The 23442-nt window shown below is 34.9% G+C and overlaps 1 protein-coding gene and 1 long non-coding RNA gene across 3 annotated transcripts in view; one reads left to right on the top strand and one right to left on the bottom strand.

Annotated features, from left to right (window-relative positions):
• LOC135211219 (growth arrest-specific protein 1-like) overlaps window positions 1-12254 on the top strand; it is a 64868-nt gene extending 52614 nt beyond the window's left edge. For both annotated transcript variants that reach the window (XM_064244454.1, XM_064244455.1), the window contains exon 5: window positions 10911-12254. The gene's annotated coding sequence lies outside the window, so the exon portion shown is untranslated. The remainder of the gene's footprint in view (window positions 1-10910) is intronic.
• Window positions 1-23442, bottom strand: part of LOC135211220 (uncharacterized) — a 240986-nt gene that overhangs the window by 160430 nt on the left and 57114 nt on the right. The window contains exon 2 of the long non-coding RNA XR_010313644.1: window positions 12248-12386. This is a non-coding gene — a long non-coding RNA (uncharacterized LOC135211220). The remainder of the gene's footprint in view (window positions 1-12247; window positions 12387-23442) is intronic.

Here is a 23442-nt window from a genome sequence, read left to right as displayed (position 1 = left end):
AGATAAGTTAGGAGAATGAATTACAAGAACTCAAGTCTCAAGCTGTTGTTAGAGCATACTCGTCATCTTTTCTTCTTCTCATTTTCTACTAAAAAAAGGATCAAGGTCGGTTATCTTTTTTTATCACTAAACAGCTTAGTGCGAGTCCTTAGGTGTTGACACAGGGAATTAACAGACAGACAGACAGACACAGAGAGAGTTTGTAATTCAAGAACTCTCTCCAGAAGTATTATAGGACACCAGTGAGGTGGACGAAAATAATTTAGCACGATGAACACTTCGTCTATTTCCTTTTTATTGATCGCACTTACTAGGTAACATTCCGAGAGTATTCGTACGAAATGCTATATGCAGTACCGATGACATTTCTATCAGCAGGTATATAACCCTTATAATATTTCAAAGTGATATCTTAACGAATATCAGCTATATTATCTCTTTAACTGTATTGTATTGCTTGGTCTTATGTGGTATGATGCTGGGTTGAGAGAGAGAGAGAGAGAGAGAGAGAGAGAGAGAGATAGTTAAAATATAAACATGCCTCGAATGCATCGATTAGGAAATTAAAAAAAAAAGCGCGCACAGAAAGAAGCGAAAAGAGAGAGAGAGAGAGAGAGAGAGAGAATCACATTCACTTTGGTCTGCAGGAAATCTTTCAGATAATGTTGCGGAGAAAGAAGACGACAGTAGGATCAGCCATTAATGTAACTTGGTTTGAACAGGAAGAATATATTATTATTAGGTCGACACCGAAGCAATTAAGATGATGGCGAAAGTTTACAGTTTGTTTACTCAAGGACAGATGGTTAGGGGAAAATTTGCCCAAAAGGAGAGAGAGAGAGAGAGAGAGAGAGAGAGAGAGAGAGAGAGAGAGAGAGAGAGAGAGAAATATCTCTGGACACAAAAAAAAAAAAAGATTACTCTTCAATTACTGGATATCGTTGATGTATGTTTTATTATGGCAGATTAATGTAAAGTTACTAACATTTTCACGATTATTTTGATCTATCCTTTACTTTGGAAAGGCAAGGTAATTGCGATTTTGTCAGAGTGGAAGCGCAAGAACCGTTGATGTGTAACGCTGGTACTTAAGAATCGGTCGTAATACTTCAGTGATGATAAGAATGCAATATGTAGTTATATGATTTTAGTCTTCAGACAGTCATGCCGTCTAGATTTTATTTATTGGCCGAGTGAGGTTATGAGAAAGTCATTTTCGTCATTTTTTTTTTTTTAGTTTGTATATCAGTCACGATAATATAAAAATTACCATCATTTGATATTTTTCCTTTTTTACTCCCATAACGATTGTTGATGGGCGTCAGGGGGATACAATGAAATACTAAATTTATAGTTTTAATTTCGTTACTCTCTTACTTCCTTCCATACCAGGTACGTAAACTCTAAGGGTTCTTAATCAAAGGGTTTTATTCTCTTGCGTTTATTTCAATTATCTTCGATAAATTATTCATCCTCTCGGGAAAAGAATGGTTTTTTTAAAGTCACTTTAGGGACAAAACCGTTCTGTAACTCGAATATATCATCTGTTCTGGGTCTTCCTAATTTTTCAAACCTTTTATCTGGACAAATCCACTCAACGGTAATCTCTCTCTCTCTCTCTCTCTCTCTCTCTCTCTCTCTCTCTCTCTCTCTCTCTTCTAATTATTTCCATTGTTTATTTTCCGTGGAATTTAGGATACATTTTATACAGAATTAATGAACACACACAAAAGATACAGCCCCTCATTCAAAATCTCTCACAGACTATTTTCAAGAAACTTTTTGTCTCTGGGAATCCTGGGCATTTGAATCGAGTTCCTGCTTCATCATCAAATCTCCATAACAATCTTTGAAGTCTGAATTGTCATACAAAATATATTCGTTTCACGGTATTGTATTCAATAACATTTATCCACCGGCGTAACTGCACATTTCTGAAATTCCAGAACTACGCACATGTCAGAACTTTCCCTATGAATTTAATTAAAGAATATATTTTGAGAAGTCATGGTTTATTCTGAGCCCATAAATAGAATACTGACGAGTTTGAGAGCGCGCTTTCTTTCGTACACTTCATTCCGTATTTTCTACCATATCACTAACGGAAAACGTAATTTCGACGAGCTCACGAAAACAACATTGTATTTACGTAACATTTACAGAGCACAGTGAAAAAGAATTACGATGAATAGAATCTTTATACAGGAAGTATTTCAGAAAATTTTGTGGACGTGCTGGAAAAAAAATAGTTATATTGGTATACAGAAGAAGAACACAAAAAAAGTTTGAAAAGATTAAACTTTGCAACGAAGCAAACAAGCAGCGAAGTTAGTGCCGGCTAAACCGAGCAAACACAAGCGTGAAAGAGGCGAAAATAAATTGTTGGAAATTCTGAACAAAGAAATGGTTACTTCAAGAAACAAAAGAATAGACGCGTCTTAAGTGAGTCATTTAGTGGCCCCAGTGCATACTGCCACTTACCATTGGTATGCCTGGCATTCCCGGGCTATGTACCCCAGGGAAGTACCCACGCTACAGCTTCGGAGGGCGGCAGTTTGGGTACTTCGTCTTACTTTTCAAACGAGAGCTTAGCGCCTTCGGCAAGGAATTAAACTACAAGCTTAGCGTAATTTACTAATACTGGAAAGTTCATCGAGGTCTGAGTAAAAGCAAAACACACAAAGGTGAGGACAATTAGGCTGAAATGTATTTCTGAAGTGAATTCATTTTCCGCATGAAATGTATAAATATCAGATGAATGAGTAAAACAAGCAGATAAGGAGAGCAGACGCGCCTGTAGCTTATCTAGCAGTTTACATCATTAAATGTATTACAGTGTGATATCTACATTTACATTATATATCTGAGCAATGGATCTGCTGATTTATCGAGAAGTTTTCCTGTGCAACTCCATTCGAGATAAACATATCAATAACTGCAATATTGTGAGCAGTAGCAGTTGTCATTAGCGAAGATTCCAGACATGTAGCTATAACATTTCACTTGCTTGATATATATATGGCATTGCCGAATTTAGCTCAAGCTAAAAACTCATTAATAAGAAGCAGATATCAACCTGTAACTTAAACGGCTCCCACCCTGATAATGAAGACAGGTAAACAGACTCTCCTTCTCAAAGTCTCGTGGTTATTTGACCAAGTTTTGCCCTGCGGTAGAATGTACAAGTGTATGTACTGCAAACAAGAAACGGGCGTTCCCCTTTGAATAAAGTGTACCGTAGCTACTGATGGCAAATAGACATAATCCTTACGAGTGGTTCTTTGTCCGGAGAAGGACCTTTGACAGCGATATGGTTATTTAAAGCATTCTGGGGCGCTTTTCGTCAGGTACTATGCGTTTTTCGCTTAGCGTGACGATGAAGAAGTTTACCTGCTGGCGTATTTGCTTGCTGATAATTGCCATGCGGAATCTTTGAATGTTAATCGCTCTCTCTCTTCTCACTCTCTCTCCTCTCTCTCTCTCTCTCTCTCTCTCTCATTTAAGTGAATGTACAACGTGTGTGTTAAAGGTGGGTATTAATGTGGAATATACTTGTATGGGAACGGTATTTTGACTCACAGTAGTAAAACGCACTGTATTTCATATTGTTGTCATGTCAGTTCTCCAACACCTGTATACGGGTATACACATCTTCGTCTCAAGTATTCGTAATGTACTTAATTGTTAAATAAGATTCTATTCTTTTACTACCTTTGTTATGATAATGAATGGGCATCCCTTTCACCCATTTAGCCAAATCTTAACATGGCAAAGTTTTTAATTCAACAAAAACTAAATTACGTCATATCAAAATCACACACTTCCTCGAAATAGGTTTTTTTTTTTTTTTTTTTTTTTTACCTTTAATGACCAGCATCCGGCTGGATAGATTAACTGTGCACTCAGCGGAGAGTGCTGAGGTGAACCTTTAATAAACACATGAGGTTACATTTGATTATTCTGTCACACCTGTGTGATGCATGGCGCCCAGGTGAGGCCTTAATTACCGTGTCGGCGCCCTCTGCTGGAGATACCTTTGAAATGAAGTTATGAATGTCATTAAGACGCTGGATACCAATTGTTAGCTGGGCACCAATGGAGGACTGGAAGGTGATTAGCTTGAGCTGTTGGTTCCGTAAGTTCTGCCAGTTTAATTACTGCAGTTTATTGCTGATAAATGTCTTTCAAAGACTTGCGAACTTACTAAATATATTTTTTGCGCCTTTAAGACTCTTCCTCAAATAAAGAATTCCCTGGATAAAACTATATCACAGTTGCTGGTACTTTAGTCTTGTAACTGGTGAATCACAGATGAAATCCTTGTGCTAAAAACTTCCATAGAACCAGCTGTTTCAAACACCACCATGCAGAACAGAAGTTACTCATGATAATTGCCTTGAAACCTTGCACACTTCCGTCTGTTGCCCTTCAAGAGTAATGAGGTCCTGTATATGCCCTTTTTCCATTCTGGATTTTGCCGAGACTTTAAGAATGAACCTCATATATCACGCCCTTTTCCATCAAGGGCCGTGGCGCACCAGCATCTTTGACTACCAGGTACTAAATTCACTGCTACTAAATTTTACAGAGGCAAAATGGATTTTTCAGTGTGTGTGTATTTGTATGTGTATGTGTGTACATATATATATGTGTGTGTGTGTGTATGTATGTATGTATATATATATATATATATGTATATATATATAGATATATATATATATATTTATCTATATATATATATATATATTTATAATAATTATATATTATATTATATCAGTTGAAGACAAAAATTTCTAATAAAAAAACAGTTATTTCGTGTGTGTGTGTGTGCGTGTGTGCACTATTGTACATTTATAAGGGTGCAAATGAGCGTCGAAAGCATTTCCATAATTTATTTCTGGTACTGTGAATGACTAAGATATATGTATATTCATATATATATATATATATATATATATATATATTATATATATATATATATATATACAGAGAGAGATAGAGAGGCAACCATAGGAATAACAGTTCTTTATAATCAAGAAAATAAGAATTTTATACATTTGCGTGTATGGCCATATATAAAGTATGAGTTCTGTGTAGATAAGTATACCAGACCAGCTACGTCATATTTATTTATATTTATAGAAAATAAAAATCCTACACACGTATTTGTGTGTCCTTAAATTGGCCGCGGGCTGTGTACAATTTTCCGTTGGGGACGGAGGAGTTTGGTATATACAGGATAAAAGAGACCAGGGGATTAGGGGACTAAGGATTGGTAAGAAGGAAGTAGGGGATTAAGATCAGGACCCTCTTAATTTTGGGAGTTCATTGGCGAGAAACAGGAAGAGCGTGATTCTTAGGCCTAGCTATAGCATGAAATTCCTTTGTACAATATTGTAATCATAACGATTCAATTTGATTTTGACGAAAAGCACTGAATGATTTCCTGTTATTAATGTATAGCCTTCTTATTTTGGTCTCGTATCATAAGTGGCTCTTTATGTATTAATATATCACTTACAAGATACATATAGTATACATCTTTAGAATTCTAGAGGCATTTTCATTTACGTTGGTTGAACGTTGTCTTTCACCATTTTATGTCTAGTCGCCTTTATGCTGCCACAATGTCCAGCTTAGCAAAACTAATTTTGCATTAGAATATAATTACGATCATATAAATATCATTAATGCTGACCTCCATCCTACCGAGAATGTGAATCAGAATATCGCAGATTCAAGCTCGTCGTTCTCCCAAAAAGTGTCCAAATTCGGACGAATTCTCTTTTGATGTTTTAAGTAATCGAATATAATGGTCGTATGAAAATCTAAGTACTAGAGGAACGTATCAGCTTTGTAGTTATTCAGCCAGACAACTGAATCCTTATGTTTTTTTCACAGATTGAGACTTTAAATGTGTAAATGTATTTCAACATGAATTATGAAAAGGGTGACATCTGTGGATAAGTCGCAACCGTGTTGATAACAAAATATCGATTTTATATAATGGAATTTCAGTGTTAACTATACTGCAAGTACATAATGGAAATTCTTAGTGTTAAGCATACTGAAATACCAACCAACCCTCTCTCTCTCTCTCTCTCTCTCTCTCTCTCTCTCTCTCTCTCTCTCGCAAGTTCATCGAGGCATAGAAGACCGTCTTGGCTGCCATTTTGTAATAAGTAATTTGGCAATATAGAATTGGTATAATGTTAGGGTGTTATTTTCAGCAGAATTAACTCCTTGATGCAAGGCGAAAACTGTTTAAGTTTGCAAAAACTACCAAAAGTTGTCTGGCAAGGCCAGAGGTAATTTTGTCTTGTGCGAACTGATTACTATTCAGCGCAGGTTACCCGAGAAATTTAAAAGCTGTTTTCCGGCTTAATGCCCTTCTGAATACGATTAATTCTGACGGACGAACGAACGAAGATGAATTGACCTATTTTTCGTATAAAGTTCGATCACCCTTGAAAAATAATAGAAAAGATAAAGGTGTCTTAAATGAGACTTAAGTGAAGACATAAAGCAAAAATATTACTTTCGTGACGATCTAAATAAACCAGAAGTAAAATCATAACGAAATATACCATAATATAAATAAACTAAACGAAGAGGAAAATGGTCGATAACCAAATTAATCGGTGAACCAAAATAACATAAATGTAGTATAGTGGTGTTGTGAATCTTATGAATTAATAATGATTTAGGTATTCACTTCGATTATCTCAATATTTTCCCGTCTACTCTCAATCTTTGCACTGTGTTCTCTCCCTTGCATTGTCCGGGTTCTTATGGTCTTCTCACAGGTAATAATGAAGTTTACCTGTCGCTGCAAGGGAGGGAGGGAGGACACGCCCATAATACCGTTATTCTCCTTCGTTAGTGAGGTATAAAAGGTTTGTTTCCAGCCAGTGGTAGAAAGCAACAGATGTTGTGTTGTAAGAAACCAGGAAGACTACTTACATTTAAATGAGGTATAACTGCCATTATAGTACTATTATGAATAATTTCATTACAGTTTAGATTATCGGGTGTATCGCACATTAACGAGATTGAGAAATTTGGCAGTTTTTAATCCAAAAATTTTCGTTTTTGTTCAGAAGAAATGACCGTTTAAAATTTACGTTTCTCTTTCAGTTTTTGGAATTTGTTACACTGTGAAACGATATTTTCTGGAGCTGAAATTCAGTCTCTTGTCCGAAAGACAGATCGTTTTGGTGAGTTTTTGCTCGATTGCATTTGCTCCCAAAACTTTTTGGTGAACGATTAGCACGCTATTCTTGTGTCGTATACAAAGGTATATTATTTAGAGCGCCTCAGTGGCGTGGTTGGTATGGTGTTGGCGTCCCACCTCGGTGGTCGCGAGTTCGATTCTCGGCCATTCCATTGAGGAGTGAGAGATGTGTATTTCTGGTGATAGAAGTTCACTCTCGACGTGGTTCGGAAGTCACGTAAAGCCGTTGGTCCCGTTGCTGAATAACCACTGGTTCCATGCAAGGTAAAAACACCATACAAACAAACAAACAAACAAAGGTATATTTATATAGCGAACGTATTTTCGAAAGAAATAGAAAGTAGTTTCGAAAACTCTTAACTTCAGTTCTAATAACAATAATTATCATATAAATGACTGTTGTTAATAGCGGTACAAGTAAATAGTAAAAGTAAGAGATGACTGGTCCTTTTATATAGTACTTCCTATTTACCAAGCTGATCTTCAAAGTGATTTATTATGGACTCGTAGATAACCTCGACATGGCTATCCTTGCATTCCTTGCATGAGAATTAACTTTTATATTTAAAGTTAGCGCTATCAGTGATGTTACAATGACAGGCAATTCATTTTCAAACGAGATTCTCGTATACGGAAGCACTAATGATAATGCCCATTAATATACTCGTGTTATCTTAAGCCATAAATAAATTCATTTCAGCTTTCTCTTTAGCATACGGAGAGAGAAAGCTGAGGTTACTCTTGAGGCAATGACCCACCCACACCCACAGACCATTACTTAAAAAAAAATAGAACAGAGATGAAAATAGAAAAAAAAAAAAAAAAAAACTTATGGTTCGTAAGTTGTCTACGGTCGGTTGAACCTGAGCGTCAGTGGTGCCAACCTACCCGAGCGCAACCTCAATGGTTGTGATAAATATAAGTTAGTTCCCTTTTCATTTTAGATTGCTTTATTTGTGTTTCTGTCTTCTTGTATCGCAGGTGTTATCTTACTGTGGATTAAAAGTCGGAAGACTGCTTCAGTTTGATTAAGAATAACCTCAGTAGTCTTATAAGTTTGTTTTGAAATTCTATGTTAATGTTAATTACATTATAGTACTCGTAATATAGTGAAGTTAGGTATCTCTCTGTGAATGCCAGTCAATATATATATTAATATTATATATTATATATATAGATATATATATACTATATAATAATATATATAATTCATATTATATATATAATGACCAGTAGCGTAATCGGATTTGGCTCATCTGGAATAGGTATAAGAAAACAAGTCTGACTTCTTTTTTGAATACCTGTACTGGCTGATTAGTAATGGCTGACATGCTCCAGGGGAGAGACAGTTCCACAGGTAAAGGCTGTATGTGAGAATAAATTATTAAGCACGACTAATCTTAGTGGGATTATGATACACTGAAGGCTTGGGTAGAGCATCATCTAATCCTAAGTCAAGGACTAGGGTGGAACTGCAATGCAAAGGTTATATAACGGCCTGTGGACTGAGAATAATGGCTTTTTAAAATTTTTTTTGATGCACAAAAATTTCGTCGTTGTTATCATCACACCGCATCTTTTTTTTTTTAAGTTGCTATATGACCCAGACACAAGAAAATTCCCTGTGGAACACCTGGTTTGAAGCGAATACCAATCGTTGATAACTTAAGCGCCAAACTTTACCCTAGTCATGACAGACAATTTCACTGCGTGATTCTGGCATTTGTGATTATATGGTTCAGTTCCCGTATGATTGATAGGCAAGAGAAAACATTGCTCATGCCCTTGAAATGAAGACATTTTGGTTATCTGAGAGAAGATGGTATCTGTGATGTGTTTCACGATTCCTTTCCGGATTTCATCGAAGATCTTCATAAGAAATGTTATTGGAATAGGCCCATATTATGGTGGTATACTTAAAGATTATCTCTTATATTATCAAATGCCATGCGCGATTTTTGGTTCATTGAAGAGTACCAGTCTACCTTAAGTCAATGAAAAATCCTGTCTACAACTTCCTCGAAATGCTCTTAGGCAGATGGGTCTGGCCTGGTGGATACCCTTGATCTGATCTGGGACCTACGGAAATCTCGCCCTTACGAGTTAGATTTGTACGATGCAGTAGACCAGAGGCTCTCGTTTGGAAATTCCTCTTAAATTAGACTACTTTCCTTTAAGGGGGAGAGAGGAGGGGACAGGATTTTGGGGCCGCAGATGACATTCGACTAAAGTGCGAGCCATATTAAGTACTATAGAAATATTCACTTAACCAGATACAGCGGTAGGAGTTTTGGCTAATGTTGAAATCTTTTGAGCATGATAAGTAGTCACTTTGAATGTTTAGTCAAAGTCCTTAACAAAGAGATGAAAACGTCATAAAGAGAAATTGAATATATTAGCAGTGTTAATTTCACTACATCCACAATGGCAGTAATATTCAGAAATAAGGAGTCTTAGCTTAATAATGTCGCACTGATTTTTTATGATAGTCACGATAAAAGACAAAACATATGTTATATTTTCCAGTATGTGGTGACTACAGAACCTACTCACAGCCCTCGAATAAAAAGTCTTTCTTGACCACATTTCATTTTGTTTTTCCCACGGGTAAAATGTCTTATCTTCTTCATCTTCCCTGATCTTCCCTTGGCTAACCGCACTTATTCTCTAACGAACAGCGAAGCCAACTTGTGTGTTAGTATGTGTTCCCCTATCATCGTTTTATTTTGGAGTAAGAAGCAACTTGTTCCACTTCATAAGCTAATAGTTCTTTGGTTAAGATAGTTTTAAATCTTCTGAGAAATAACTGATTTCTTCATTAAGGCGAGTTTCAAATTTATTTCAGTTGTTTTCACGTCTTTGCGTTAAGTTACAAATGATCTTTGATAGTGTCTCTTTAAACGTACGTAGGAACATATGTCATATTTCAAACAATGTACAGTTGTTAATTGCAAACTGCTATTTCAGATTTAGCTTTTCAACCCCCACATGTCACTATAAAGGACAACTCATCACTGTTTTCGAAAAAGTAAACAATTTTCTTTCTTGGTAGTAAACAACGCCTTTTATATACAAAACACAAAGCTTCTTTCGTCTTACATCACTACTTGCCTATCGTGCGTTGTTCAAACCCAGTAATTTGATAGCGCACAAAGTAACTAACTTGTCTGTTGAAGCCCCGACTAGGCCTAAAATTTTACCCTTAGAGCCATAATGAGTGACGTCGTCGTCGTCATCAGCACTTCCCTGAATCTCGTTTAGGCATCTTTGTTTACATAGACCTATTCCCCGTATGGCCTCTAACAACATACACAAGTCATTTATCTGCCCTAGTGCCCCCTTAGGCCTACTGACAGCTCTATGTATCTTCCAACAAGGAAACTGGTTTATAATTACTTCATGGGTCCAGCATATTCATCATCTCCATCACGGAGTTGCTTAGAGTTTGATTAATTAATTGACTCTCTCAATTATCTTTATTCCATTGATGGTTATAACATAATTCACTGTTATATGGATTGTTTAAGTACTGAAAAAAAATATGTGCAGGAATATTTCAGTGCTAATGAATTTTACTTGATTAACATTACATTAAAAAGTAGACATTTTAACCCACCGTGATTGCCTGTTAATATTGTTGAAAGATTCTAACAATTTATCATCATTTTCTTTCCAGGAATTGGCTTCAGACTCCCCATCTCTGAGATTCTCGTTCTAATGAAACTCAGGACTCGGTGGAAATAAGAAGTGAAATTGCCCAAACAATAAATTATTAGTCAGTGTTTGCTCATATTGGTTATCAACAGTGTTTCACGACTTCAGGAATGAAGACTGGAGTCTCGATAACGTTTTGCGACAATGGGAAATCAGATTTCAGTCCAGCAACGTTTTATGACGTCAGGAATAAAGGTTTGAGCCTCAGCAACGTTTGACAATTTCAGGAATGGAGATTTGAGGCCCAAGAACGTTTTTTGACGAAGGAGCAAAGATTTCAGTCTTTGTAACGTGTTACAACTTCGGATACGGAGATTTAAGCCTGAACAACGTATTGTGACTTAAGGAGTAAAGCCTTGAGTGTCTAAGCAACGTTTGGGGGCTTCAGGAATAGAGATTTGAGTCTAAGTATTCAGCATCGTCCCGTGACTTATGAAGTGAAGATTTGGGTCGCAGTATTCAGTAACGTCCCATGACTTATGAAGTGAAGATTTGAGTCTCAGTATTCAGCATCGTCCCGTGACTTATGAAGTGAAGATTTGGGTCTCAGTATTCAGTAACGTCCCGTGACTTATGAAGTGAAGATTTGAGTCGCAGTATTCAGTAACGTCCCGTGACTTATGAAGTGAAGATTTGAGTCTCAGTATTCAGCATCGTCCCGTGACTTATGAAGTGAAGATTTGGGTCTCAGTATTCAGCATCGTCCCGTGACTTATGAAGTGAAGATTTGGGTCTCAGTATTCAGCATCGTCCCGTGACTTATGAAGTGAAGATTTGAGTCGGAAAAACGTTTTGCGGTTTTGTTGTTGTGAAGTAATGTCTGGAAATGGTGAGTGTATATAAAGTTTGACTGGTTGTGTAAAATGGTTGGTGGTCATTTGTGAATGCTATCAGCAAGGGACCAAGTGGCTAAAGTGATGTCTGCTCTTGCTGGTCGAATTTCATTAAAGCAAGTGTTACGGAAACCGAAAGCATTTAAAGATATTCATGTTCTGTGGATGGATTAAATGGAGTAGAGCAAATTATCACTATTAGTAAATTATTTAAATTATTCGCCCTTTTTACCACAAACAACACTTACCGAACATTGCACGATCTCTGTAAAGGTAAGAATTTAACAAGTAAGTCTCTATGAATTGGTGAGAATTTAAAAGACCGGCCTCTTATGAAGCAGAAATCTGAGTGGAATGTTCCGTGTGACGACTGACGAAGTTTTATTTATTTGGATAATAATAGCGTCAAAGCATAATTTGGGTTAGTATATTTTAAAAATTAAATAAAAACACACGCGTTATTTACCTTATGGTAGTACTGCAACATTCTCTCAGCGAGGCTTCGCTAGCGTATCGGCGACTTCGTTAAAATGTTCCATCTGTGTTCTCTTTGACGAATCGTTCTACGTCAGAGGCAAGAGAAGTTCCTTCCGCGACAATGCGATCTGAAAAAAGTTTTGAGGAAGTGATAAGCAAGAAGTACACGTCGCTAAAAATATACTAGGAAAAAGTAAAGTGATGTGAAATCGCGTCGTCGTGCATTTTTATGTCTTTCAAGCGAAAACCGAGAATAGAACGGAAAGAAAGTTTGGCACGAGACAAGAAAGACAAAGCCCCTTCGATGCTACTCTTTCTACTCAGGATGAAAATTCACTCCCTTGGCATCGGAGTGATTCGTTTGAAGGACCTGGCCAAAATGAAAAACAATGAAAGTTTATTCTGAAAAGCGAAATGGTGATATACAGGGGTGAATAAAAGCTTTTCGTTCATATACTAGACATTTCAAATGAAAATGAATGGTTACGTTTATGTAAAGAGGGCAAATGACACTAGAGTGAAATTAATGGTCATATTTACTTAATTGTTGATGCCGTATTTTATGGTGTCTTCGCTCAGTATGAATTAGATAACTATTTTGTTACTTGATATTACGGTCCTTATCGAGATAAGTCATCCAGTGTTTCGTGTTATTAAACAGCTTCAGGTGGCCCTTTGAAGAATATATGAGTTTTAGTTCTAAAGGAAGAAACTGTTACTTTCGAAGTACAAATGGTTGGAAAGACTCTTTATACATGTAAAAAATAAAAAAGTCCTGCAAACATTCTAAATCTTTTCGTCTGATTCGTTTCCCCTTTTCACTCAGACATTTTATGCCGTTTGTTAAGACAATTAATTCCTTAATTTCTGTTTACGCTTTCTCACATGATTCTACACTATCCTGGTCGCAGACCAATGTAGGGAATTGTTAGTACCGTCTAATATTGATGTGTTTGACCTAAAATGTCGACTGTAAAGAGAAACATAATGAAAAAGCTTAATGTCTATTTAAATGACTCATTTGACCGATTAGTCGTTTGAAGTTACAACATTACACATCATTATTCCTGTTACGTGCAAACCCCAAATGAGTTTACTCCTATCTGTCGACCATTTCGTACTAAAACATTTATTTATAAATAACCAGACTGTTTGCCCCACAACGTTCCATTTTTCCATCATTAGGCAGAAAGAACTTCCCGATTTCTTTGCGCACCTGAAATATTCAACAAATTCCAGACTAAATTTATATCCGTTCGATCTTTGCTAATGGCTCAGGTTCTTTTAAAATTTTATCGCTTTCTTTGGGCGAGTTCATTGTTCATCTTGTAATTAAAAAAAATAAAAAACCATTATCGATTTCCGGCAAACATCTAAGGACATTAATGTGAAAAAAAATCAATAGCTTATTTTTTGTAACTTGTGGTCAGGTAATTTTTGTACACATATTTGTTGGAACACTGATTAATGCTTGGCCATTTTGCTCAGTATTTCATCATTGATCTGTGTAGGCAAAGTAACGTTTTTAATCGTCACATTTCTCAAAGTCATATGCCGATGACGAAAAAAAAATCCAAATAAAAAAATTTTTTTTCGAATAGTTATAAAAAGTTTGGAGATATGAGTTTCAATTGCAACCGGATCGTTCGGCCCAACAAACCGCATTTATAAGGATAAAAATAAAAAATAATGATGTAGTAAAACGTCTGGATTTGCAAAATTCTCCCGAAACGTTTATAGTGAATAATATCGCTGTAATGTTTTCAGCGGAAGACGGGAGTCTCTCTCTATTTTTGCTTTGTTTTCTTTCCAAAACTGGTCTTTCCTTAATTATTCCTTCATTAGCAATTCCTGTAATAATAGCTGTCAAGTTTGGCCTCCTCCGAAATAATTATTACATCGTTTTGTATGGCAAAAATTTCGTCATCTATAAGATAAGTTTTGATCCATTCATCTCTCTCTCTCTCTCTCTCTCTCTCTCTCTCTCTCTCTCTCTCTCTCTCTCTCTCTCTCTCTCTCTCTCTCTCTCTCTCTCTCTCTCTCTCAAGGCTTTTCCTATAATTATGATAATTGGAATGTATCGCAAGTGGTAATTTCCTAAAACTTTTATAAAAGCAAAGGGTTATTTTAGTACAAAGAAAAGTTATTAATGTATATAAGTTCTGTTTATTGTTAGTTCATCTTCTCAAATAATTCATAGTTAAGATTAATTTTGCAGATAGAACAATTCAGGTTGCTTTACCGTCATGATCATATAGACAACTCATTATGTTTCCTCCTTATTTGTAAATGATGATTTGTAAATAGAGAAATAAATGAAAAAAATCACTTTTCTATATAGTTCTTTGTTTTAACCTTTTTTCTTTTCTCAAAGGTATTTAGACGTTTTTGTAATTATTTATAACCGATAATGAGTAGCAAAAATATCCTAACAATTTTTTTTATAATTTAATTTATGCTAGCTCTGTTGTGAATAATCAATTATGTGCATTATGCATATTTTATTAGTCTTGGAATTTATACTCTGTTTTTTTCCATCTGTCCATCCGCCTATGGAGTTTTCGCATGGTTACACTGCGTCCCGGGATTTAAATAATTATGTATGTGTAAGTTTTAGGTAATTAAAAGGATATCTGGGTGTACATTTGCAACTGAAAAGTGTTTTAATAAATTACTGTATGCTAATTACACCGTTAATATTTGAAATAGGATATTATTATCAAAGTTGAATGTTAGCTGCATGTAACTATCTAAAGCTCGGGACGCAGTGTTACCATACGCAAACACCACATGCGGATGGACAGATGGAAAAAAACAGAGTATAGTCAGATCCCAAGGTGTCTCTTTGAATTATGAATATGTACATGTTCGTGCAAAATCTAATGTGCATCTAAAAATGTGTATCATTAGGAAAATGGGAGAGAAATACTCTTATCTTTTCGGCTCTCGACAGGGAACCTCCTCCAGCGTTTGTCTGTTTGTTTGCAATAAACCGACACAAAACATATGGCTCCCCTTCTCCTCTCGCCCCTTGACTTTTCTGTCACAGGGGTTGATTGATTCGTGTAACAAAGGAGGAGGGGGAGAGAGAAATCAGAAAAAAATGAATATGTTTAAAGGTATGACCAAGATCAAGAAATAAAATGTAAATTGTGAAGAGGAAAGAGAAAATAATTCAATTGTGTTGATGGAAATGGCCATTTTTCAGGGCTACAAAGTTTGGCATAGTTTGACGCGGTTATGTTCTTTCTCTACACGATTTCATGAGCGACACTGTCTACAACATCTGACCGATTTAGACTATATGAGGAAACAGAGTGAGGACCTCAGTACACTGCTGAGCGTTGTTGCATGTACATTGATGTCAATGATATGCCATATAGAGAAAATGTTTCGTTCAATGGAACGATCTATCTCAAGTTAATCAGTGTTACTTACACAAATTTCGTATGAATACTACTGATATAAAATTCTTGAGATTGCTCTAGAATGAGAGACATGATTGATAAAATTATCACTAACATTATTGTTCAGAAGATGAAAATGATTCTTATGGAACAAGGCTGCAGGGGCCACTGACTTGAAATTCAATCATCCAAAGAATATGGTGTTCAATAGGAAGAGGTAAGAGGAGGTGAAGGGAAATACGGAAAGAAGATATCTGTTATCAAAAAAGAAAAAAAAATTAATAAATTATTACAGATAAAAATGTTAAAATGCAAGGACAATAGTATTATGGTTACTATTAATTGCACTTACGTTTTTGTTACAACGAATGAAAAGTTATTCAGAGTAAAGGTGGTTGTTTATTTATAAACTCGAATGAAAAGAGATAAACAAATTGTCTGTTCCTTAGCAGAAGAGGAAAGAACGTCGCGGTGACGAAGTTGGAGTTTTGAAACTTTCGTTATCCGAACATATAGGTACACGTAGAAGCTCAATCTTAGAAAATTCCAATATCAATCAAGTTTTCATTCCGGAAAAGTGATAATTATAAAGCAATGACAATTCAAGTCCATATTGGGTGATGGATCATCATTATAGTAATAAGAGTTGCACTAAAGAAATACCCATAAATTTCAAAAGATATTAATGAACTCAATTAACTATCCTAATGCAATTACGCTTTAGATATCAGCACTACTGAGTTTTTCTCATACACGGACTTATTTGGCCTTCAAAATTTTTTTTATTTTTTTTGTTGATTCAAGACTAGATCGTGTCTTATTTAGATGATTACATGCTACAAGAACCTCCTATTAAGATGATGATGACCGCCCTCCCTTTGGTTCTGCAGTAATCTATATATTTTATGCGCTTAATCTGAAGCCAATTTAATGCCGAGATAATGTTGCCTTCATTGGCTAATTAAAGATTGAATCGAATGGCAAAATGAAAAAAAAAAAGGTTGGGGGCGGGGGGAGGAGGAGGAATAAAATCTAATCATCATGAACGCTTCTTTATTTTCTGAGTTAATTCGCCTATTCATTTTAACGAACAGACGTTTTAATAACTGAATAACAAACGAGCCAAGTAATATATCGTGTCATGGAAGGCAAAAACCATGGACCACAGCAGTATGTTAGATGCGAAATTGCTCAAATTTTGTGACAGTCGATATACGTATACATTATATATTTATAATATGAAGGTCTTATATTCGCTTCGCAAGTTTACAAAGTATGCGGAGTTACCATACCCGTTATGTTGCAAGCTTACAATTATGGAGAGTTCAATAATTTCTATGTTTAAAAGTAAGGAGAAGTTAAAGGTAGCAAAACAGACGAAAGTCAAAATACATCGAATGGACCAAATCATTAAATGTCAGCAAGAACGCAATGACGTTGACTCTCTCTCTCTCTCTCTCTCTATGATGTGAACCAGCAGTAGATAAAAAAAAGTTACCAAACAGATCTCTTAAATTGTATTACGACAGAAACATGTATGCGCACGCTTGCACGCATACACAAGGAAACACACACACACATATACAATATGTATATATATATATTATAGATATATATATATAATAAGTATTATATATATTATTGGCTATAGATATATATATAATATAATTTTAATTATATATCATATATATAACATATACTTATATATACATCTAAATATATATTATATATACATATATATAGATATATATATATATATATATATATATATATATTATATATATATATATATATATATCTAGATATATATATATATATATATACTATATATATATATATATATATATATATATATATTATATATATATATATATACACCTATATCACTCACCTACTCACCTTTACATCACTTTTACATCACATAGATGTTCCACAGCTTTCGATTCCATAATACTCAGTATTTATACAATGAAGAGAAAGCAAGCTAAACAATAAATCCCATCTCCTTTTCAGAAATAAAACGTGAGGATAACGTAAATATCATCTTATGATCATATAAACTTGACCCATTTACTGACGAGGCGTAGACAGTCAGGTCCAAATGTCAACAAGACGAAATGCCCATCAATTTTCTGTTAATAAATAACACAGGCTTGAGGCCAGCTGTATTTTGAAAACCAAGATGTTAATGGCTGACTCACCCTCAGCCACGTAAGAGGATTAATCCTACTGTTCTTTCCTGCCTCTAACTTTCTTTAGCCTGTAAATTTCGCTTCTATTTTCACTGCACATCATATGTAGAAGATTTTTGCTGCTATTTGCTAGTCTTCTTGACTTGAAGATGCCTAAACAATGAAACCGGTCAAGAGTCATACATTCTGTGATACGTGCGCATGTATGTATGTAGTCTTCTGACTGGAAGATGCTTAAAAACTTAAACCGGTCACGAGTCTAATCTGTGTGAAGCTGTGCGGCATGATGTATGTATGTAGTCGTCTGTATGGAGTATTATGTAACTATATATATATATATATATGTAATATATACATATAAATGTGTGTGTGTGTGTATAATTGAATCACGAAGATATGGAATGTGACGAATATATATAAAAAAAAGGCAAAATCTACGAAGGAAAGTGAAACAATGGAGTACTGGTACAAGGCCTTTCGACTTCTCTTCCTTTACTCTGCTTAGTGAAGGACGAGAAGTCGAAAGGCCATGCAGCAGTACTCCATTGTTTCAACTTTCCCTCGTGGATTTTTCCTCTATTATATATATATATATATATATATATATATATATATATATATATATATATATATATATATATATTACACGATATACAATTATTTTTAAATATATATAATATGTACTTGTACATGAGTACGCGTGCGACCCCTAAATAAGAGAAATCTTTCCATCAGAACCAGATGGTTCAGACTGTCATAGATAATCAGAACAGAACACATGCTAACCGTAACGGTCGAAGCAATGGGCTGGTTCACAGGTGTTAACTATGACAATGGTCGTCTCAACATTTCTGCTCCAAAATTTTTGTCTCTAACTCTTCGAAAATCTAAAATACGTTACTTCTCTCTTTCTTCTTCATTTATATATATATTTTTTTTTCATTTTATTTTAACGTTAGCGATACAGAAAAATTGTTGCTCAATGTATTATAACTGAAATACGCAAACACAAACTTTAATTTATCGTGTATATAGATACGCATATATATATATGTATATATATATATATATATTATATATATATATATATGTGTGTGTGTGTGTGCGCGCACGTGTTGTATACATACATATGTATATCTATATGAATATGTGCAAGTATATACATTCTGCATGTATGAATATATACCCACTTTCATATATATTCATGTTACTTCCCCCTGTAACGTTGTCAGGAGGTTAAAAATGAATCCCCATTTGGGCATAACTTAACCCCAAAGTGGTAGTAGCGAATGTAATGCCCAGAACTGACTGAACTCTCCAGTCTTTCAGCAACGTCGGTATTATACTCTGTTAATGCGGTATTGTGTCTTTCAGTGAAGGGTACTGAAACCTTGGCAACGTGCCACAATATACTTCTATTTGTGTAATACGCTGGAGAGAGAGAGAGAGAGAGAGAGAGAGAGAGAGAGAGAGAGAGAGAGAGATACTGTCATTTACCATCCGGTGGCGTTTGGAATTGAAAATGTCATTGCTTGAAACGCAAAAGTACAACAAAATCTGTTGTAGAGAATGTTTTTACATTTAGTTAATAGCAAGTCTCCAAACCAATCATCTCTCGCTTCGTTGCTACTAACATCCTTTTAAATCTCTATGAATAATTTTCTTGGTTATTATACCTAAAAACTGACCAATAGATAAAACATTACTCCATACACGGTCTGCACAAAACCGATGCTCCTTTTTTTTTAAATACGTATTCAAAAATAAATATCAAATTACCCTACATTTATTTGCAGTTAATGATAAACTAAGAAAGATTTTTATCCTCAATATTCTATTCTATTCTCGACGTGATTCATTTTTGTAGAACAGAAACAAATTAAACTCGAAACAATCCAGACAATCTATCTTGTTCCTTAATCAGACTCTGAGAGACAGCGAGAAGAGTAAATGCCAAAAGGAAAAAAAAAAAACTCGACAAGAATGAAAATTTTTAAGCCGCAACATGAACATCACCACCTGCCTGCAGTCTTGCAGAATGATGACGCAGGTTAACAGATTCGAGCGCGAGACTCCTCGCAAATTATTTTATCAGGAATGCAGGTCGGAAGCGAGAAAAAGATGGAGATTACAACAGCAGCATCTAGCACTTGGGCTGTGACTTACGATAGTACGTGTGTTGCAATTAAGATACGTCATATAATAATAACACACACACACACACACACACACACACACATATATATATATATATATATATATATATATATATATATATATATATGTATATATATACACGTATATATAATTCAGAGAGAGAGTGAGGAGAAAACGGACACGGATGAAACCAGAGATTAGAAAGAAGCCTCAAGAACGCCAAGAAAAGTCGAGATAATACACATAAATTGAATTGACATAGGAGGGAGAGAGAGAGCGGAGAGAGATATGCTTAGCAAATGTCTCTCAATACTAATTTCTGCCACCCACACAGTAGCAGTTTGCGGTGAACGGGAGAAACACCACCTGTGTCTGCCAACTCACGAATCGTGGTGGGTGGCTCTTAGCAAATGGGCGTTCGTTTTGTACGTGAAGAGGCAGCAAGTGCTTCTAATGGAATGGGACAAAGCCCAACATAATCAAGTTGATCTCTCTCTCTCTCTCTCTCTCTCTCTCTCTCTCTCTCTCTCTCTCTCTCTCTCTCTCTCTCTCTCTCTCTCTCAGGCACGAGACTCCTTTTCTACGTTATTTCTGGGGAAAAGACCGAGTATGGCAACGTCTGTCGAGGGGTATAATGCTTAATACAAAAATACCCAAACGAACATGCAAATGTGTGTGTGTGTCAACATGGATAATGTGTCAGCGAGTTTAAATCATTTGAAGTCTAAAAATATAGTTGAATTCCATATCTAGAGAGGCGATCGAGCATACAAAAAACAAAACAAAAATAAAAAATAAAATATAATAAAAAATGTCTCGCGTACAGGTAATTTGTTCTCATTCTAGTCTGTGGCAGCCATTTCTGTCCACAACAAGCACAACTACAATCCGAATTGGAAGATAGTTTTTTGTACGTTCATGCGCGATTGGAATACATAATTTAAGGCAAACGAAACGTTTAAACGAGTCTTGTTTATTTGTTTTTTCTTTAAAAAAAATCAATTTTAATATAGACTTACCAGTAACACCGTGGGAATCCTTACTACTGTACATACTGACAATGGCATTCGTAGACATATTAACTATTCAAAAGAAACCATTTCGACCGACAGTCATGTGCAGCATGATCCTCAGAGTTGAGAATAAGGGCAATTTCTTCCAAGTGTCTCACTGTATCTCCACTTAATTTCACTCCGTCAGAGCTATTATTTTCATTATCATTATAACATCAGCAGGGTAATCATTACAAAGTAGTTTTGTTTATTAATCAAACAACTCGACCCCTAAACAATGAACGGAAAATATAAATAATTTTGACTGAATAATTTTGAAATTGCTGCGTAATTAAAACATATTATGAGCGTTATGTACGTTTGTATATGACTTATTAAAGCTTAGTCTCCTAAATGACAACAAATATACCTAAACAAAGCAGTTAGGAGTAAAAATGATTCTTCAACTTGATTCCATTAATGAAGCTAATTTTATCATAAATCCCAAACTAACGGTGATGAACGGCAATAAACGACAGTAATACTCTGTCTGGGTGTATATATATATATATATATATATATATATATATATATATATATATATATATATATATATATACTTATAAATATAAATATATATATATAATGTCATTTTAGACAAATAATTTTTCATGGCAGGATTTAGAAACCTGTTTTTGGTTGACAACTATACTCTGTTTTTTTTCCATCTGTCCACCCGCCTGTAATGTTTGCGTATGGTAACACTGCGTCCCGGGCTTTAGATAGGTTCGCTATGTATAAGTTTTAGGTACATAAAAGGATATTTGGGTGTACTGAAAAGTGTTTTTGATAATTTACTGTATGCGAAATACACCGTTAATATTCGAAATAGGATATTATTATGATTGTTGAATGTAAGCTGAATGTAACTATCTAAAGCCCGGGACGCAGTGTTACCATACGCAAACACCACAGGCGGGTGGACAGATGGAAAAAAACCAAGTATAGTCATATTCAAGTTTCATTTTCTTCATTTCTTTTCACCAACATTTCATTTTAATACAATTATCCTGTTTTAAAAGACATCAAATCGATTATCTTAACTTGACAGCTAACTTTAAACGGATCGGTCAAATAAATATGTCGTAAATTAAAATCTTGAAATAACATAAAAAAAACAAAATCGCTTTTTTCCTTAAGTTTCAATGCGCAACGGCATTAAACTGCGTAATATATAAATATATATATATATATATATATATATATATATATATATATATAAAATAATATATATAATATATACATATGTATATATGTGTATATTTATAGATATATTCACCTTTAAAATGAAACCAAAACCAGTATCTTGACATGAATTAACCTTTGTACACAGCCGAGAAAACTATTTATAATTTTTATTGCCTTTCGGGTTTATTATTAACACTACTGTTATCATTATTTTTTATTGTCATCAGCATTTTTTTTTTATTTCCCTTGCACAAGTCGCTATCGTAAGTGATAGTGATTGTGTATTGTCTGACTTCCTGTAAATAGTATTCACAGTCGTCAGGTCAATCCATAGCTACCCTTACATACATATTAATATAATTACTTTCATTAGGTTTTCTTGTTTTCGTTCATACGTATTAAATAAGACCCTTTTTAAGTTTGCATTCCAAATCTATATATGGCTGCGAGCTGAAAGAGCTTATCAATACCTGCAAAAAGGCACAACAAAATGACAAGAAAGAGAAATCAAGAAGAAGAGAAAAAAGAAAGGGATTTTCATCCCACCCCCAACTTTTCCTTAAACAGATAAACATAAGCAGCTTCCAATATTAACGAAGATAACAGTATTTCCAGTAGAACTATGAACATAGCGTTTTACCCAATCATGAACAGTAATAAGCCTTAATTAAGAGCTGTATTTTTTACGCGCACTGCATTTCTAAACACATTCATTAAGTACATATACAATGGTTAATTAGGCACTTACGGGATCATGTCAAAGTCGTTCTATGCTACTCGTTACAAGGGGTTAAGGACGACAATCCTGAATTCAAGACGTCTACAGTCAACCGTTTATACAAGGGCAAAAAATCTGCATCGCGATGATGTATTCTCCCATAGCAAAAGTTTATTATTGTTGATTTCGAAGCTGAGCGAAGAAATGTCGACTCGGTCAAAAAGATATTTTTGGACGTTAGATTTATTCCTTAATATTTTCGCTCTCCTTTCATAGAGGACCGATTTCCTATTTATTAATACTTCATCAATATTATTTTCAATACTTTTATGTAAACGTATACAAATTAAATAATTCCGTTCGAAAACTCGTCTATACTCAAAATTTGTATTGTTCTGAATGTGATGCGTTGCCTGTCACCTTCTTTATTCATTGATACTACGCCATTTTCATTGGATAGTGACAAACGT

This window comes from Macrobrachium nipponense, chromosome 4 (assembly GCF_015104395.2).
Source record: "Macrobrachium nipponense isolate FS-2020 chromosome 4, ASM1510439v2, whole genome shotgun sequence".
Classification (NCBI taxonomy): Eukaryota; Metazoa; Arthropoda; class Malacostraca; order Decapoda; family Palaemonidae; genus Macrobrachium; species Macrobrachium nipponense.
The sequence above is the reverse complement of the archived record's forward strand: the minus strand, read 5'-3'. Positions and strand labels throughout refer to the sequence as shown.